The following is a 19,417-nucleotide window of genomic DNA, read 5'->3' on the forward strand; positions in this document are numbered from 1 at the left end:
CTGAATGTTGAGTTTTAAGACAACATTTTCACTCTCCTCTTTCACTTTCATTAAGAGACTCTTTAGTTCTTCTTTGCTTTCTGTCATAAGGGTGGTGTCATTTGCATATCTGAGGCTATTGATATTTCTCCCAGCAATCTTGATTCCACCTTGTGCTTCATCCAGCCCAGCATTTCACATGATGTACTCTGTATATAAGTTAAATAAGCAGGGTGACAATATACAGCCTTGATGTACTCCTTTCCTGATTTGGAAACAGTCTATTGTTCCATGTCCAGTTCTAACTGTTGCTTCTTGACCTGCATACAGATGTCTTAGGAGACAGGTCAGGTGGTCTGGTATTCCCATCTCTTGAAGAATTTTCCACAGTTTATTGTGATCCACACAGTCAAAGGCTTTGGCATAGTCAATAAAGCAGAAGTAGATGTTTTTCTGGAACACCCTTGCTTTTTCTATGATCCAATGGATGTTGGCATTTTGATCTCTGGTTCCTCTGCTTTTTCTAAATCCAGCTTGAACATATGGAAGTTCTCAGTTCACATACCATTGAAACCTGGCTTGGAGGATTTTGAGCATTACTTTACTAGTGTGTGAGATGAGTGCAATTGTGCAGTAGTTTGAACATTCTTTAGCATTGCCTTTCTTTGGGATTGGAATGAAAACTGACCTTTTCCAGTCCTGTGGCCACTGCTGAGTTTTCCAAATTTGCTGGCATATTGAGTGCAGCACTTTCACAGCATCATCTTTTAGGATTTGAAACAGCTCAACTGGAATTCCATCACCTCCACTAGCTTTGTTTGTAGTGATGCTTTCTAAGGCCCACTTGACTTCACATTCCAGGATGTCTGGCTCTAGGTGAGTGATCACACCATCATGGTTATCTGGGTCATGAAAATCTTTTTTGTATAGTTCTTCTGTTTATTCTTGCCATCTCTTCTTAATTTCTTCTGCTTTTGTTAGGTCCATACCATTTCTGTCCTTTATTGTGCCCATCTTTGCATGAAATGTTCATTTCGTATCTCTAATTTTCTTTAAGACATCTCTAGTCTTTCCCATTCTGTTGTTTTTCTCTATTTCTTTGCATTGGTCACTGAGGAAGGGTTTTTTTTTTTTTAAATCTCTCTTTGCTATTTTTTGGAACTCTGCATTCAAATGGGTATATCTTTCCTTTTCTCCTTTGCCTTTAGGTTCTCTTCTTTTCTCAGCTCTTTGTAAGGCCTCTTCAGACAACCATTTTGCTTTTTTGCATTTCTTTTTCTTGGGGATGGTCTTGATCACTGCTTCCTGGACAATGTCACGAACCTCTGTCCATAGTTCTCTAGGCACTCTATCAGATCTAATCCCTTGAATCTATGTGTTTTGAATCTATTTAACTTCTATGCAGAGTACATTATGCGAAATGCCGGGCTGGAAGAAGCACAAACTAGAATCAAGATTGCCGAGAGAAATATGAATAACCTCAGATATCCAGATGACACCACTCTTATGGCAGAAAGCGAAGAAGAAGTAAAGAGACTCTTAATGAAAGTTAAAGAGGAGAGTGAAAAAGCTGGCTTAAATCTCAACATTCAAAAAATGAAGATCATGGCATCTGGTCCCCTGACTTCATGGCAAACAGATGGTGAAACAATGGAAACTGTGATAGTCTTTATTTTCTTGGGCTCCAAAATCACTGCAGATGGTGACTGTAGCCATGAAATTAAAAGATGCTTGCTCCTTGGAAGAAAAGCTAGGACAAACCCAGACAGCATATTAAAAAGCAGAGACATTACTTTGCCCACAAAGGTCCATCTAGTCAAAGCTATCATTTTTCCAGTAGTCATATACGGATGTGAGAATTGGACTATAAAGAAAGCTGAGCGCTGAAGAATTGCTGCTTTTGAACTGTGGTGCTGGAGAAGACTCTTGAGAGCCCCTTGGACTGCAAGGAGTTCAAACCAGTCAATCCTAAAGGAAATCATTCCTGAATATTCATTGGAAGGACTGATGCTGAAGGTGAAGTTCCGATACTTTGGCCACCTGATGCGAAGAACTGACTCATTGGAAAAGAGCCTGATGCTGTGAAAGATCGAAGGCAGGAGGAGAAGGAGAGAATGAGATATTTGGATGGCATCACCGACTCAATGGACATGAGTTTGCGCAAGCTCTGGGAGCTGGTGATGGACAGGGAAGCCTGGTGTGCTGTTTGGGGTCACAAACAGTCAGATACAACTGAGTGACTGAACTGAACTCAACTCAATTCATATAGCTACTGTTGAGCATACATCCCGGAACCACAGGAAAACCTTCAAACCCCTGTGTCCACAACAGTGCATCCTTTCCCTGTCCCAAGAGTTAACTAGTATCTTGAGTTTGATATTGATTTCTCTCTTGCTTTTTTGACAATTTCACCTAAAGAATATATTATTTCACGTTTTTAAAAAGCTTTCATATTAATACTGATTTGTATTCATCAGGGTCCAGCAAGAGACAGATGGCAAACTCAAAACAGGTGGACTCAAAGATGGTTTTTGCACAGACTGTTTGCGAAGATGTAGGAGAAAGGAATCTGGAGGGTGCATAGTGGACTCAAGTCGGGCTTCAGCAAAGTCAACACGGTTACCCCACGGAGCCGTGCAATGTGAAGAAGGAGGTCCTTTCCGGCGGTTACCTCGAGGGGCAGAGCCAGGCCTAGGGACACAGGCAGCCTTGTGAGGAGGCAGCCAGGGGCGCAGGTATGTTGTCTCAGGGTCTCTTCTCCTTCCCCCATCCAGTTGGGTCTCGTCCTGTAGAATTTCCAGAGGCCTAATGCACAAGAGGACGAGTCGCAGAAGCCAGAAACAAAAACCAGGAGAGAAGGTGAGCCAGCCAGCTGAGGCATCTCGTGGAAGATCCCAGCACGTGTGGATTCTCCTGCAACCTGCTTTTTCAGTTAATACCATCTTTGTGGGATTCATCAATGCTTATGCATTTAATTGTAGTTCATTCAGTTTTGCTGTTGTTTTTTATATTCCACTGTGTGAATGGACTATAGTTAATTTACCGTTTTCCTGATGATGGCAACTTTCCAACATTTTAATATCTTGATGTTGATATAAACATTCTTGTCAATGTTGTTTGATGTCTATGTACAAAAATCTCTCCAGAGAATATACTTACAGTAGAATTACAATATGAATTACAATACTGGGACAAATGGTCAAATTTTCCAGATGACGTCAAATTGTTCTCAAAGTAGTTTCATCAATTAATACTTCCACCGGCAGTATATGAGTTCCTTGGCCACACAATATTTTCAAACTTGAAAACTTTTGTTCATTTGACGGGCATACAAGATTTATCTCATTGTGGTTTTAATTTGCATTTCCCCAATTACTAATGTGGTGAACATATTTTTATATTTTATTGGTCATTTATGTTTCCTCTGCTGTGAAGCATCTGTTGAAGGTTTTTTTGCCCTCTTTTCCACTGTGTTTTTGCCTTTCTCTTATTGATTACATTTGTATACTAACTCTGTGTTATTTCTGACAATTTCCTTTTTCCAACTTGCAGTTGGTTTAAAAATGTACATTTATGTCCTTTTTAAAGTTAAGTTCCTTGAACTTATTTACAAAACAGAAATAGAGTCATAGATATAAGAACAAATAGTTACCAGAGGGAAAAGAAAGGGTACGGATAATTTGGGAGACTGGGATTTACATATACACACAACTACATATAAAATAGATAACTAACAAGGACCTACTGTATAGCACAGGGAGCTCTTCTCAATACCTTGTAATAGCCTGTGTGGGAAAGGAATCTAAAAAAGTGGAAATGTGATTCACTTTGCTGTACATCTAACACAACATTGTGAATCAACTATGCTCCAGTAACACTTAAAAAATAAATTTCTTAATTTTTAGTGTAGTTAATATTATCAAGTTTCTTTTTATACCTTGTGTTTTTTAAAAAGAAATTGTGCTAAAATGAATAAAATTTACCGTTTTAAAGTGTACAGCTCAGTGGCATTAAGTTTCTTCACATTTTTGTGCAACCGTCACCATTATCCATCCCCCAGTTTGTGCTTTTCCTTAATGACTTGTTTAAAAAATTCTTTGCTACATCAAGAACATCTATATATTGTTCTGAACTCTTATTTTTGCAGCTCACAGTTGTCATTAAATTATCTGGAATTGATTTTTGTGGACAGGAGGAGGTAGGAAGTAGAATTTCTCCCAAAACCAACTGTTCCAGCACCATTTAGTACCACCCATCTTTTCTCCACTGAGTTGTACAGTGGACCTGTCAGATACCAGGCTTCTTTATAACTATAGACCCATTTCTGGGTTCTCTGTTCTGTTTGAGTGGCTGAATTGTCTATTTCTATACCAATATCACATTGTCTTAAATACTAACTCTTCTATCTGCCTAAACTGCTATTCTCCTAGAGATACACACGACTAAATCCCTATTTTCCTTCTAGTTTCTCCTTTGTGATCATATTCTAAGCTAATCTTTCCTGGCTACCCTTTCTAAAATTTCAATGCCTCCTCCAAAAAGTTAATGTCCTCTTCCTCTGCTCTATTTCCAGCTCAGCAGTTCTTATTTAACACAGTCATGTGTACAGTTTTCTTGTTTATTGTCTCTCTTTCCCATAGACTATAACATTTATGAGGGCAGTTTAGGCGGTTTCATCACTCTTGTATCCCCAGCAGAGAAAACACTACCTGGTACTTAGCAGAGGCTCTGTTAGTATTTCTGAAACAAATCATATAATGTTGATATGTGGAAGGTGATCCACCCTCTCTGTACTCTTTTTATTTTTGATCTTTTTTCTAGGTGGAATTTTTAAAAGTTTATTTTTAATTGGAGGATAATTGGTTTACAACATTGTGTTGGTTTCTGCTGTACAACAACATAAATCAGCCAGTAAGTATACATATGTCCCCTCCCTAATGAACCGCCCCCCACAGCCTCCACCCCGTCCCACCCCTCTAGGTTGTCACAGAATACCGGGGTGAACTCCCTAAGCCTATACTGCAAATCCCCACCGGCAGGCTACTTTACATCACCACCACTAGCATGCATGCTCAGCTATGTCCGACTCTTTGAGACCCCATGGACTGTAGCCCACCAGGTTCCTCTGTCTGTGGGATTTTCCAGCAAGCATACTGGAGTGGGCTGCCATTTCCAGCACCAGAGGATATTCTCGACCCAAGGATCGAACCCCAGTCTCCATCGTCTCCTACATTGGCAAGCGGATTCCTTGCCACTGTGCCACCTGGGAAGCACATTTCACACATGGTAGTGTGTGTCAGTGCTACTCTCTCAGTTAACCCCACCCTCTCCTTCCCCTGCTATGTCCAAAGTCTGTTCTCTATGTCTGCATCTCTATTCCTGCCCTACAAACAGGTTCATCACTATCATTTTTTAGATTCCATATATATGCATTAATATTGGAGAAGGCAATGGCACCCCACTCCAGTACTCTTGCCTGGAAAATCCCATGGGTGGAGGAGCCTGGTAGGCTGCAGTCCATGGGGTCGCGAAGAGTCAGACACCACTGAGCGACTTCACTTTCACTTTCCACTTTCATGCATTGGAGAAGGAAATAGCAACCCACTCCAGTGTTCTTGCCTGGAGAATCCCAGGGATGGGGGAGCCTGGTGGGCTGCCGTCTATGGGGTCACACAGAGTGGGACATGACTGAAGTGACTTAGCAGCAGCAGCATATGCATTAATATACAAAATTTGTTTTTCTCTTTCTGACTGACTTCATTCTGTATGATAGGCTCCAGGTTCACCCACTTAGAACTGACTCAAATGCATTTCTTTTTATGACTGAGTAATATTGCCTTGAATATATGTACCACAACTTCTTTATCCATTCATCTGTCGATGACTATCTAGGTTGCTTCCATGTACTTGGGCTTCCCTGGTGGCTTAGTTGGTAAAGAATCTGCATGCAATGCAGGAGACCCAGGTTCAATCCCTGGGTTGGGAAGATCCCCTGTAGAAGGGGATGGCCACCCACTCCAGTATTCTTGCCTGGCGAGTTCCATGGACAGAGCAGACTGGTGGGCCACAGTCCATGGGATTGCAAAGAGTCAGACACGACTGAGTGACTAATACATTCACTTTCCATGTTCTAGCTATGGTAAATAGCGCTTCTGTGAACACTGGAATACATGTGTCCTTTTTAGTTATGGTTTTCTCTTGGTATATGCTCAATAGTAGGATTGCTGGGTCATATGGTAGTTTCACTCCTAGTTTTTTAAGGAATCTCCATACTGTTCTCCATAGTGGCTGTATCAACTTATTCTCACCAACAGTGCAAGAGGGTTCCCTTTTATCCACACCCTCTCTGGCATTTATTGTTCATAGATTTTATTGATGGTGGCCATTCTGACTGGTGTGAGGTGATACCTCATTGTAGTTTTGATTTGTATTTCTCTAATAATAAGTGATGTTGAGCATCTTTTTGTGTGTTTGTTGGACACCTGTATGTCTTTTTTGGAGAAATGTTTGTTTAGGTCTTCCTCCCACTTTTGGATTGGGTTGTTTGTTTTTCTGGCATTGAGTTGCATGAGCTGCTTGTATATTTACAAGATTAATCCTTTGTCAGTTTCATTTGCAATTATTTTCTCTCATTCTGATGGTTGTCTTTTCATCTTGTTTATAGTTTCCTTTGCTTAGCAGAAGCTTTTAATGTTTAATTATGTCCCACTTGTTTATTTTTGTTTTTATTTCCATTACTCTAGGAAGTAGGTCAAAGAGGATCTTGCTGTGATTTATGTCAAAGAGCATTTTCCTGTGTTTTCCTCTACGAGTTTTGTAGTTTCTGGACTTACATTGAGGTCTTTAATCCATTTTGAGTTTATCTTTGTGTATGATGTTAGGAAGTGTTCTAATTTCATTCTTTTACACATAGCCGTCCAGTTTTCCCAGCACCACTTTATTGAAGAGGCTGTGTTTTCTCCATTGTATATTCCTGCCTCCTTTGTCAGAGATAAGGTGCCCATAGGTATGTGGGTTTATGTTTGGGCTTCCTATCTTGTTCTGTTGGTCTGTATTTCTGTTTTTGTGCCAGTACTATACTGTCTTGATGACTGTAGCTTTGTAGTATAGTCTGAAGTCAGGAAGGTTGATTCCTCTAACTCCAGTTTTCTTTCTCCAGATTGCTTTGGCTTTATATAGTCTTTTGTTTTTTCTCACAAATTGTGAATTTTTTTGCTCTAGTTCTGTGAAAACTGCCATTGGTAATTTCATACGGATTGCATTGAATCTATAGAATGCTTTGTGTGTTATAGTATAGTCATTTTCACAATGTTGATTCTTCCAATCCAAGAACATAATCTGTCCCTCCATCTATTTGTGTCATCTTTAATTGCTATCATCAGCATCTTATAGTTTCTGTGTACAAGTGTTTTGTCTCCTTGCTGCTACTGCTACTGCTGCTAAGTCGCTTCAGTCGTGTCTGACTCTGTGCAACCCCATAGACGGCAGCCAACCAGGCTTCCCTGTCCCTGGGATTCTCCAGGCAAGAACAGTGGAGTGGGTTGCCATTTCCTTCTCCAATGCATGAAAGTGAAAAGTAAAAGTCAAGTCGCTCAGTCATGTCCGACTCTTTGTGACCCCATGGACTGCAGCCTACCAGGCTCCTCCATCCATGGGATTTTCCAGGCAAGAGTACTGGAGTGGGGTGCCATTGGCTTCTCTGGGTAGGTTTATTCCTAGGTATTTTATTCTTTTTGTTGCAGTGGTGAATGGGATTGTTTCCCTAATTTCTCTTTCTGATTTTTCATTGTTAATGTATAGGAATGCCAGAAATTTCTATGTATTAATTTTGTATCCTCCAACTTTACTAAATTCACTGATTAGCTCTAGTAATTTTCTGATACCGTATTTAGGGTTTTCTATGTCATAACAAACACCCTCTTCCAACAACACAAGAGAAGACCCTATACATGGACATCACCAGATGGTCAACACCGAAATCAGATTGGTTATATTCTTTGCGGCCAAAGATGGAGAAGCTCTATACAGTCAGCAAAAACAAGACCAGAAGCTGACTGTGGCTCAGACCATGAACTCCTTATTGCCAAATTCAGACTGAAATTGAAGAAAGTAGGGAAAACCACTAGACCATTCAGGTATGACCTAAATCAAATCCCTTATGATTATACAGTGGAAGTGAGAAATAGATTTAAGGGCCTAGATCTGATAGATAGAGTGCCTGATGAACTATGGAATGAGGTTCGTGACATTGTACAGGAGACAGGGATCAAGACCATCCCCATGGAAAAGAAACTCAAAAAAGCAAAATGGCTGTCTGGGGAGGCCTTACAAATAGCTGTGAAAAGAAGAGAAGTGAAAAGCAAAGGAGAAAAGGAAAGATATAAGCATCTGAATGCAGAGTTCCAAAGAATAGCAAGAAGAGATAAGAAAGCCTTCTTCAGTGATCAATGCAAAGAAATAGAGGAAAACAACAGAATGGGAAAGACTAGGGATCTCTTCAAGAAAATCAGAAATACCAAAGGAACATTTCATGCAAAGATGGGCTCGATAAAGGACAGAAATGGTATGGACCTAACAGAAGCAGAAGATATTAAGAAGAGATGGCAAGAATACACAGAAGAACTGTACAAAAACGATCTTCACGACCAAGATAATCATGATGGTGTGATCACTCACCTAGAGCCAGACATCCTGGAATGTGAAGTCAAGTGGGCCTTAGAAAGCATCACTACAAACAAAGGTAGTGGAGGTGATGGAATTCCAGTTGAGCTATTCCAAATCCTGAAAGATGATGCTGTGAAAGTGCTGCACTCAATATGCCAGCAAATTTGGAAAACTCAGCAGTGGCCACAGGACTGGAGAAGGTCAGTTTTCATTCCAATCCCAAAGAAAGGCAATGCCAAAGAATGCTCAAACTACCGCACAATTGCACTCATCTCACACGCTAGTAAAGTAACGCTCAAAATTCTCCAAGCCAGGCTTCAGCAATATATGAACCGTGAACTTCCTGATGTTCAAGCTGGATTTAGAAAAGGCAGAGGAACCAGAGATCAAATTGCCAACATCCTCTGGATCATGGAAAAAGCAAGAGAGTTCCAGAAAAGCATCTATTTCTGCTTTATTGACTATGCCAAAGCCTTTGACTGTGTGGATCACAATAAACTGTGGAAAATTCTGAAAGAGATGGGAGTACCAGACCATCTGACCTGCCTCTTGAGAAATCTGTATGCAGGTCAGGAAGCAACAGTTAGAACTGGACATGGAACAACAGACTGGTTCAAAACAGGAAAAGGAGTACATCAAGGCTGTATATTGTCACCCTGCTTATTTAACTTATATGCAGAGTACATCATGAGAAATGCTGGACTGGAAGAAACACAAGCTGGAATCAAGATTGCCAGGAGAAATATCAATAACCTCAGATATGCAGACACCAGCCTTATGGCAGAAAGTGAAGAGGAACTAAAAAGCCTCTTGAGGAAAGTAAAAGTGGAGAGTGAAAAAGTTGGCTTAAAACTCAACATTCAGAAAACTAAGATCATGGCATCTGGTCCCATCACTTCATGGGAAACAGATGGGGAAACAGTGGAAACCGTGTCAGACTTTATTTTTGGGGGCTCCAAAATCACTACAGATGGTGACTGCAGCCATGAAATTAAAAGACATTTGCTCCTTGGAAGGAAAGTTATGACCAACCTAGATAGCATATTCAAAAGCAGAGACATTACTTTGCCAACAAAGGTCTGTCTAGTCAAGGCTATGGTTTTTCCTGTGGTCATGCATGGATGTGAGAGTTGGACTGTGAAGAAGGCTGAGCAGCGAAGAATTGATGCTTTTGAACTGTGGTGTTGGAGAAGACTCTTGCGAGTCCCTTGGACTGCAAGGAGATCCAACCAGTCCATTCTGAAGGAGATCAGCCCTGGGATTTCTTTGGAAGGAATGATGCTAAAGCTGAAACTCCAGTACTTTGGCCACCTCATGCGAAGAGTTGACTCATTGGAGAAGACTCTGATGCTGGGAGGGATTGGGGGCAGGAGGAGAAGGGGACGACAGAGGATGAGATGGCTGGATGGCATCACTGACTCGATGGACGTGAGTCTCAGTGAACGTCAGGAGTTGGTGATGGACAGGGAGGCCTGGCGTGCTGCGATTCCTGGGGTGGCAAAGAGTCGGACATGACTGAGCGACTGATCTGATCTGATGTATAGTATCATGTCATCTGAAGGAGTAAGGGTTTTACTTTTCCTATCTGGATTATTTTTATTTATTTTTCTTCTCTGATTGCCCTGGCTAGTACTTCCAAAACTATATTGAATAATTGTGGTGAGAATGGGCACCCTTTTCTTGTTCCTGATGTGAGAGGAGATGCTTTCACCATTGAGAATAATGTTTGCTGTGGATTTGTCATATATGGCCTTTATTATGTTGAGTTAGAGTCCTTCTACATCCATTTTCTGGAGAATTTTTTTTTTTAATCATAAATGGGTGTTGAATTTTGTCAAAAGTCTTTCTGCATCTATTGAGATTATAGGATGGTTTTTATCTTTCGGTTTGTTTATATGGTGCATAACATTGATTGATTTGCATACATCAAAGAATCCTTGCATCCCTGGAGTAAACCCTACTTGATCATGGTGTATGATCCTTTTTACTGTGTTTTGGATTCTCTTTGCTAGTATTTTGTTCAGGAGTTTAGCACTGTACTTTCTTTTAAGATATGCTTTCTTTTTAGTTCCTTTGCTTCTTGATGCTGACTAATAAAAGCAATCTGAAAGAAAGGAAGAAAGGACAGGTTTTAGGTTTCTTTCCAGAGGTGGGCAGTAAGATGGAAAGGATGGTGGAATCAGGGTGGAAAGGGTAGGGTGGCACAGTGCTCTGCCTTGGCAGCCGAGATACACAGAAGTTACAGACCTGGACCTCACAGCCTGTGCCTAAGTGTGCAGCAGCTTTCATCGGTCAGCTGTCCTGCTGGGAACGCCTCCTGTTCCGCTGCTTTCCATGGCAAGAGGAGCTGGAAGGAGCCAGTGTTTACAGTGTTTCTTTCCTGGGTAAAGAAAGTTACCAGGCCTTCAGTTTTTAGGGCAAGACACCCTGCACAGGATAAAAATGAAACCTCTTTGATTTACAAAGCATGGTGGCTAAAATCTCAGCTGTAAGTGTGACACACAGCAGGACTAAAGTCCCGGAACTGGAGTCACCTAAGGGTGGAAGCTCCATGCGACAGTCTGTTGGCAGCTGGGTAATGCCCAGGGCAGGCACTGAATTAAGCAGTGATGATTCATGGAAATTCCATTAGAGAAGGTACTCTGTGCTTTATTACAGACTAAACTGGGGTAGCCAAGTCATTCTGGAAGGAATGTGTACAAAGCTTTCAGATGAGGACTTTAAGTTTTATAGGTTGGAATTCAATTTGATTCAAAACATCTGTTGAACATTCAGCTGAAACCATCACTTTTTTTCATATCTCTCTCATATTTTACATCAGCTCAGGATAATAAATATTTGTTGAGAGCCCACTGAGTGCCAGTCACCAGGGTTATAAAGATGAATGACAAAGTGGTCCCTATTTTTGAGATGGTTATGGTCTGGTATAAGTAAAAGTTATGCATTTATATGTGTTTTCCTCTCCATGACTTTGAGGTTGAGATCTGTAATTTAAATGCACCTTGGTTGCCAGAGCTAAGCATTGGGTAAGTCTACTTTGTTGGTGAAATAAACACAGGAGGAACTCACAGTGATTTACCAGATACAGCAAACTGAAATGTATCATTATTGTGCATTATTGGTCCTGTAATACAGAGGTTCTTAATGTAATTGCCAAAAACACTGTTCACAGTGAAGTGGTGATCAAAACTGTGGCATGGGAAAGCAATAAAGATGCTAAAACAGTTGGAAAGAACACAGGCTGTTTTGTACTCCGAAGCTTAAAGTAGGTCTTTAATACAATAAAAAGGCAGTTCTTATGTGACATGTTTAACTTTAAGGTTTGTATGCTTTTCTAGCTCTCTCTTTGTATCTCTACTTGAAGAGATTTTAAGTCTTTCCCATTCTATTGTTTTCCTCTATTTCATTGCACTGATCAGTGAGGAAGGCATTCTTGTCTCTCCTTGCTATTATAGAGATACCAAGGGAACATTTCATGCAAAGATGGGCACAATAAAGGACAGAAACGGTATGGACCTAACAGAAGCAGAAGATATTAAGAAGAGTTGGCAAGAATACACAGAAGAACTGTACAAAAAAGATCTTCATGACACAGATAATCACAATGGTGTGATCACCTAGGGCCAGACATCCTGGAATGTCAAGTCAAGTAGTCCTTAAGGAAGCATCACTCTGAACAAAGCTAGTGGAGGTGATGGAATTCCAGTTGAGCTATTTCAAATCTTAAAAAGATGATGCTGTGAAAGAGCTGCACTCAATATGACTGCAAATTTGGAAAATGCAGCAGTGGCCACAGGACTGGAAGGGTCAGTGTTCATTCCAATCCCCAAAAAAGGCAATGCTTTTCTTTGTTCAATGTTCAAATGTTGAACATTTAGAACACTGAATTCAAACTACCACACAATTGTACTCATCTCACACACTAGCAAAGTAATGTTCAAAATTCTCCAAGCCAGGCTTCAACAGTTTGTGAACTGAGACCCTCCAGATGTTCAAGCTGGATTTAGAAAAGTCAGAGGAACCAGAGATCAAATTGCCAATATCCGTTGGATCATAGAAAAAGCAAGAGTATTCCAGAAAAACTTCTGCTTCATTGACTATGCTAAAGCCTTTGATTGTGTGGATCACAACACACTGGAAAATTCTTAAAGAGATGGGAACACTAGACCACTTTGCCTGCCTCCTGAAAAATCTGTATGCAGGTCAAGAAGCAACAGTTAAAACCGGACATGGAAAAATGGACAGTATATGGTTCCAAATTGGGAAAGGAGTACGTCAAGGCTGTATATTGTCACCCTGCTTATTTAACTTATATAGAGTACATCATGTGAAATGCTGGGCTGGAAGAAGCATAAACTGGAATCAAGATTGCCAGGAGAAATATCAATAACCTCAGATATGCAGATGTTACCACTCTTGTGGCAGAAAGTGAAGAAGAACTAATAAGCCTCCTGATGAAAGTGAAAGAGGAGAGTGAAAAAGTTGGATTGAAAACCAACATTCAGAAAACCAAGATTATGGCATCTGGTCCCATCACTTCATGGCAAATAGATGGGGAAACAATGGAAACAGTGATAGACTTTATTTTCTTGGGTTCCAAAATCACTGCAGATGGTGACTGCAGCCATGAAATTAAGAAGCTTGCGTCTTGGAAGAAAAGCCATGACCAGCCTAGACAGCATATTAAAAAGCAGAGACACTACTTTGCTGACAAAGGTCCGTCTAGTCAAAGCTATGGTTTTTCCAGTCGTCATGTATGGATGTAAGAATTGGACTATAAAGAAAGCTGAGCACTGAAGAATTGATGCTTTTGAACTGTGGTGTTGGAGAAGACTCTGGAGTGTCCCTTGGACTGCAAGGAGATCCAGCCAGTCTGTCCTAAAGGAAATCAGTTCTGAATATTCCTTGAAAGGACTGATGCTGATGCTGAAACTCCAATACTTTGGTCACCTGATGCAAAGAACTGACTCCCTGGAAAAGACCCTGATGCTGGGAAAGATTGAAGGCAGGAGGAGGAGCAGGGGATGACAGAGGATGATATGGTTGGATGACATCACCAACTCGATGGACATGAGTTTGAGCAAGCTCTGGGAGTTGGTGATGGACAAGGAAGCCTGGTGTGCTGCAGTCAATGGGGTCGCAAAGAGTCAGACACGACTACGTGACTGAACTGAAATGAACCAGCTCTTTCTGAAATGGTCCTAAAATGACATTTATTATCTCATCTTTTAATTTAAAAGACACTTTGCAGGCAGTTTAGGGAAGACAAAGACAATAAAAGTGGCCTGTCCAAAAAGAGCTGAAAATCTGGTGGTGCTACACAGTCAGCTACACATGTGTTCACAAACATTTTTGAAAGACTTAACAAAGCTAGTATGTAGGTGCATTTTTCTGAGGAGTACATTCATCGAATCATCCAATAGCTCATGATCCACAAAGATGGCTATCTGCAGTAGACAGATAGAACTAGAGAAGAAATCATATGACATGGAAGTACTGTGGTATAACCCAGGAGCAAACCATGCAGCATAAGCAAAGGCTCAGGAGGATGGAGGCAGGTAGTGGGGTGGTGACTGAAATACTGATTGAGGAGGGTTGGAGCTACTAGAGTGGGGAGGTCACCACAAAGAGACACAGGTAAGGACTTCCAGGCCTTCTTTGGGGAAGAGCTGGTAGGTCATTCCACAGGCTGGGGGCAGCTACAGGCAAGAAAGTCATTGAATCTTGGGGCCATGCTGTGGGAAGGTTTCACATGTTTCTTGAATTAAAATTTATAGAGAACTTCATATAAAATTAAAATAGAACTTTAAAAATACCATCAGATGTTCCACTGCCAGTGTCTTAGTTCCCACAAACGTAAGCATTTTTCTGTTTGCAATAGACTCATTTTTGAAATTGTCCAAAGAAGTATTTAATATCATCTATCATAGAAAAGCTCCAATACTTTGGCCACCTGATGTTAAGAGCTGACTCATTAGAAAAGACTTTGATGCTGGGAAAGATTGAAGGCAGGAAGAGAAGGGGATGACAGAGGATGAGATGGTTGGATGGCATCACTGACTCAATGGACAGGGTTTGGGTAAACTCCGGGAGTTGGTGATAGACAGGGAGGCCTGGTGTGCTGCAGTCCACGGGGTCGCAAAGTCAGACACAAATGTGTCTGAACAAAAACAATTACAGAAAAGGGCTTCCCAGGTGGTAAGAGTGGTAAAGAACCCATCTGCCAATGTAGGAGACGTAAGAGACATGGATTCGATCCCTGGATGGGGAAGATCCCCTGGAGGAGGGCAGGGCAACCCTTTCTAGTAGTCTTGCCTGGACAATCCCATGGACAGAGGAACCTGGTGGGCTCCAGTCCATAGGGTGTAAAATAGTTGGAAATGCCTGAAGTGACTTAGCACAGATATACATCATGGGGATGTGAGCACTCCTTCCCTGGTGGCTCAGATGGTAAAGAAACTGCCTGTGTTTAAGTTAAAAAAGGGCCAGTTTAAGACCAGGCTGAAGATAAAGCTAGGAAAAGTGAAATAAAAAGAAGAATAGCAGAGAGGGATGGTTTTGCACCTAAAATTCTGATTGCAACACATACTATATGCCTGTATTGTAAGATAAGAATGGGAGTTGAAGAAGGCAGCCCACTCATAGTAGTAAGAAACACTGCAGAAAATTGTAATGGTAAGTTCTTACAACCTTGAAATCATATGGCATACATCAGTTCAGTTCAGTTGCTCGGTTGTGTCTGAGTCTTTGTGACCCCGTGGACTGTAGCATGCCAGGCTTCCCTGTCCAACACCAATTCCCGGACCTTACTCAAACTCATGTCCATCGAGTCGGTGATGATATCCAACCATCTCATCCTCTGTCGTCCCCTTCTCCTGCCTTCCTTCAATCTTTCCCAGCATCAGGGTCTGTTGCAGTGAGTCAGTACTTTGCATCAAGTGGCCAAAGTATTGGAGTTTCAGCTTCAGCATCAGTTCTTCCAATGAATATTAAGGACTGATTTCCTTTAGGATGGACTGGTTGGATCTTCTTGCAGTCCAAGGGACTCTCAAGAGTCTTCTCCAACACCACAGCATCAATTCTTCAGCACTCAGCTTTCTTTACAGTCCAACTCTCACATCCATACATACATGGTTTTATGTATTCTGCTCTGTTAACTTCATAGCATCCTAAACATTTTCCCCGGTCAATATTGTTCAAAAGCATATATATTTACAATATCCAGGACATGGAATCTACCCAAAAGTCTATCATCAGAGGAATGGATAAAGAAGATGTGGTACATATGTACGACTGAATATTACTCAGACACAAAAAGGCTTCCCTGGTGACTCAAATGGTAAATAATCTGCTTGCAGTGCAGAAGACTCGTGTTTGATCCCTGGGTTGAAAAGATCCCCTGTAGGAGGAAAGGGCAATCCACTCCAGTGTACTTGCCTGGAGAATTTCACGGACAGAGGAGCCTGGCAGGCTACAGTTCATGGGGTTGCAAAAAGGCAGACACAACTGAGCAACTAACACTAATACTTTCAGCCATAAAAAGGATTGAAACTATGCCAGTTGCAAAGACTTGGATGGACCTAGAGGGTGTCATATAGAGTGAATGACGTTGGAAGAAAGAATATCCCATATTAATATATACATGTGGAATCTAGAAAAATGGTACAGATGAACCTATCTGCAAAGCAGAAATTGACACAGATGTAGAAAACAAATGTACAGACACCAAGAGGGGAAGGGAGAGTGGGATGAATTTGGAGATTGGGATTGACATATATATGCTACTGGGTATAAAATAGATAACTAATGAGAACATAGTACTGCACAGTACAGGGAACTCTATTCAATGCTCTATGGTGACAAAGAGGTGATATATGTACATGTATTCACTCTGCTCTACAACAGACAGTAACACAACACTGTAGCAAGTAAACTCCAATAAATTTTTTTTTTTTTTAAAGCCTGTATAATGTCTCACGGGGCTTCCCTGGTGGTTTGGTGGTAAAGAAATATGTCAGCCAATGCATATGACACATGTTTGATCCCTGGGTTGGGAAGATCCCTTTGAGAAGGAAATGGCAACCCACTCCATTATCTTTGCCTGGGAAATCCCATGGACAGAGGAGCCTGGTGGGCTCATGGGTTCATGGGGTGGCGAAAGAGACACAACTTAATGACTGAACAGTAACAACTGACATATTAGTGAAATTGGTAGTTTGGAGGTTAGCACTGTGGTGCTTGGCTAGTCTCTGAGACTTTGAACCTGGCTCTGCCAGTTACTACGTGACCGTTGAAGTGACTCAACTTCTCTGTTGTACAATCCGTATCTGTAAAGTGGGTTAATAACAGGGACTGCAGCAATGAAATTAAAGGATGCTTGCTTCTTGGAAGGAAAGCTATGACAAACCTAGACAGTGGGTTAAAAAGCAGAGACAACACTTTTTCAACAAAGGTCTATATAGTCAAAGCTATGGTTTTTCCAGTAGTCATGTGCAGATGTGTGAGTTGGACTATAAAGATGGCTGGGCATTGAAGAACTGATGCTTTTGACTTGTGGTGCTGAAGACGGCTTGAGAGTCCCTTGGACTACAAGGAGATCAACCCTGAATATTCATTGGAAGGACTGATGCTGAATATGGAGTACTCCAATACTTTAACCACCTAATGGGAACAGCCGACTCATTGGAAAAGACCCTGATGCTGGGAAAGATTGAAAGCAGAAGGGACGACATAGGTTGAGATGGTTGGATGGCATCATTGACTCACTGGATATTAGCTTGAGCAAACTCTGGCAGACGGTGAAGAACAATGAAGCCTGGTGTGCTGCAGTCCACGGGGTCACAAAGATTCAGAAGCGACTTAGCAACTGAACAGAACAGAACCTTAAATGGGTTCAGTTCGGTCACCTACTCGTATCCGACTCTTTGTGACCTCATGGACTGCAGCATACCAGGCCTCCCTGTCCATCACCAGCTCCCGGAGCTTGCTCAAACTCATGTCCATCAAATCGGTGATGCCACCCAACCTCTGTCCTCCCCTTCTCCTCCCGCCTTCAATCTTTCCCAGCATCAGGGTCTTTTCACATGAGCCTTTTAAATGGGTTATGGCAATACAGGGAACTGACATATAAGTCCCCCAGAACACGTTGTGGTACAAGGTCAGGGTCAACCTGTTTGGCCCAGGCTGGGCAGATGCTCTGAAGCTTGACACTGTTTCAGCTCAGTCTGCATTTCCGAAACCTTGAACGTCTTGAAGGCTCCTCCCCTCCTACCTTGACTGGAACTCCTCGAGGCCTCTTTTGTGAGCGAGACCCGCCACCTGGCGGCCTCAGTTCTGAAACGCTGCCGCGCACAGTGGGGGCCGTCGCCTCCCGCGCCCGCCGCTTGTCACCGCCCCGCGTCCCGCGGTCTCCTTCCGCAGACGCCGAGCGTTCCCGGATGCGCATGCGCAAGGCGTGCTTCCCGGCTCGACTCCGGTCCCCCGCGGGCGCTCGCCAGGCACAGAGTGTGCGGAAGGGGCGCGCTGGACGCATACCGGTACCCGCGGGCCCGCCGACCAGTAGAAAAGCGGGCTGACCCGCGGTACGCAGGCCGCCTAGCCGACGCCTCTGTGAGCGGTGAGCCGGTCCTCCCGCTCGCCGGGCTCTCTGAGATTATCACCCAGGGTCCCAGTCTGGAGCCGGTGCTGACCCGGCGCCGACCGCTCAGACCCACGCACACGTAGTACAGCAGTGAGAGTGAAAGTCGCTTCGTCGTGTGCGACTCTTTGCGAACCCACGGACTACACAGTCCATGGGATTCTCCAGGCCAGAACACTGGAGTGAGAAGCGTATCCCTTCTGCAGTGGACCTTCCCGACCCAGGGATCGAACCCAGGTCTCCTGCATTGCAGGCGGTTTCTTTACCAGCTGAGCCACAAGGGAAGCCCAAAATCATCTGGCAGCGGTGGGATTCGAACCCCAGACCCCTAGATTTGCTGCTGCTAAGTCGCTTCAGTAGTGTCCGACTCTGTGCGACCCCATAGGCGGCACCCCACCAGGCTCCCCCGTCCCTGGGATTCTCCAGGCAAGAACACTGGAGTGGGTTGCCATTTCCTTCTCCAATGCATGAAAGTGAAAAGTGAAAGTGAAGTCGCCCAATCGTGTCCTACTCTTAACGACCCCATGGACTGAAGCCTACCAGGCTCCTCTGTCCATGGGATTCCCCAGGCAAGAGTACTGGAGTGGGGTGCCACTGCCTTCTCCAGACCCCTAGAGACTGGAGCTTTAATCCAGCGCTTTATCACGGCCACGCTGCTGCTGCTAAGTCGCTTCAGTCATGTCCGACTCTCTGCGACCCCATAGACGGCCACGCTACGTAGTGCAATACCTGGGACCGAAATCCAGAGGCCGCCCGAGCCTGGGCTGGGCGGCTTGGGGGAGAGGGCGGGCTCCGTGGTGCAGCTATTTCCGCTTCCGGTCCCGTACGAACTCTCCCGCCACCGGAGAAAAACTGTTGTCGCTGTGTGTGTCTGTGTTTGGTGTAGTTGCAGGTAAGAGCAGCCGCCGGGGTTTGCGAAGAACAGTAACCCTGGCGTTCAGGCGTGCGAGCCTAGAGAAGGGGGAGAGCGGCTGGCGCGGGGGACGCGAGTCCGTCCTGGTGGCTTGTCTGGGCGGAGGCAGGTGCCGGGGCTGACAGACCGCGTTGCCTGAGGGACCGCGGAGGCGGCGTGTCACTCGGCGCCGCTGGACGCTCCGGAGACGAGCTCGACGCGCGGCGCCTGAGAGACTGCCGTCA

At 43.2% G+C, this 19,417-nt stretch overlaps 1 protein-coding gene across 1 annotated transcript in view; it reads left to right on the forward strand.

The window, feature by feature from the left end:
* Positions 1-19,040: 19,040 nt before the first annotated feature.
* PRIM2 (DNA primase subunit 2) overlaps positions 19,041-19,417 on the forward strand; it is a 331,127-nt gene continuing 330,750 nt past the window's right edge. The window contains exon 1 of the mRNA XM_055571816.1: positions 19,041-19,172. The gene's annotated coding sequence lies outside the window, so the exon portion shown is untranslated. The remainder of the gene's footprint in view (positions 19,173-19,417) is intronic.

Source organism: Bubalus kerabau, chromosome 3, assembly GCF_029407905.1.
Source record: "Bubalus kerabau isolate K-KA32 ecotype Philippines breed swamp buffalo chromosome 3, PCC_UOA_SB_1v2, whole genome shotgun sequence".
In the NCBI taxonomy this organism is placed as follows: domain Eukaryota; kingdom Metazoa; phylum Chordata; class Mammalia; order Artiodactyla; family Bovidae; genus Bubalus; species Bubalus kerabau.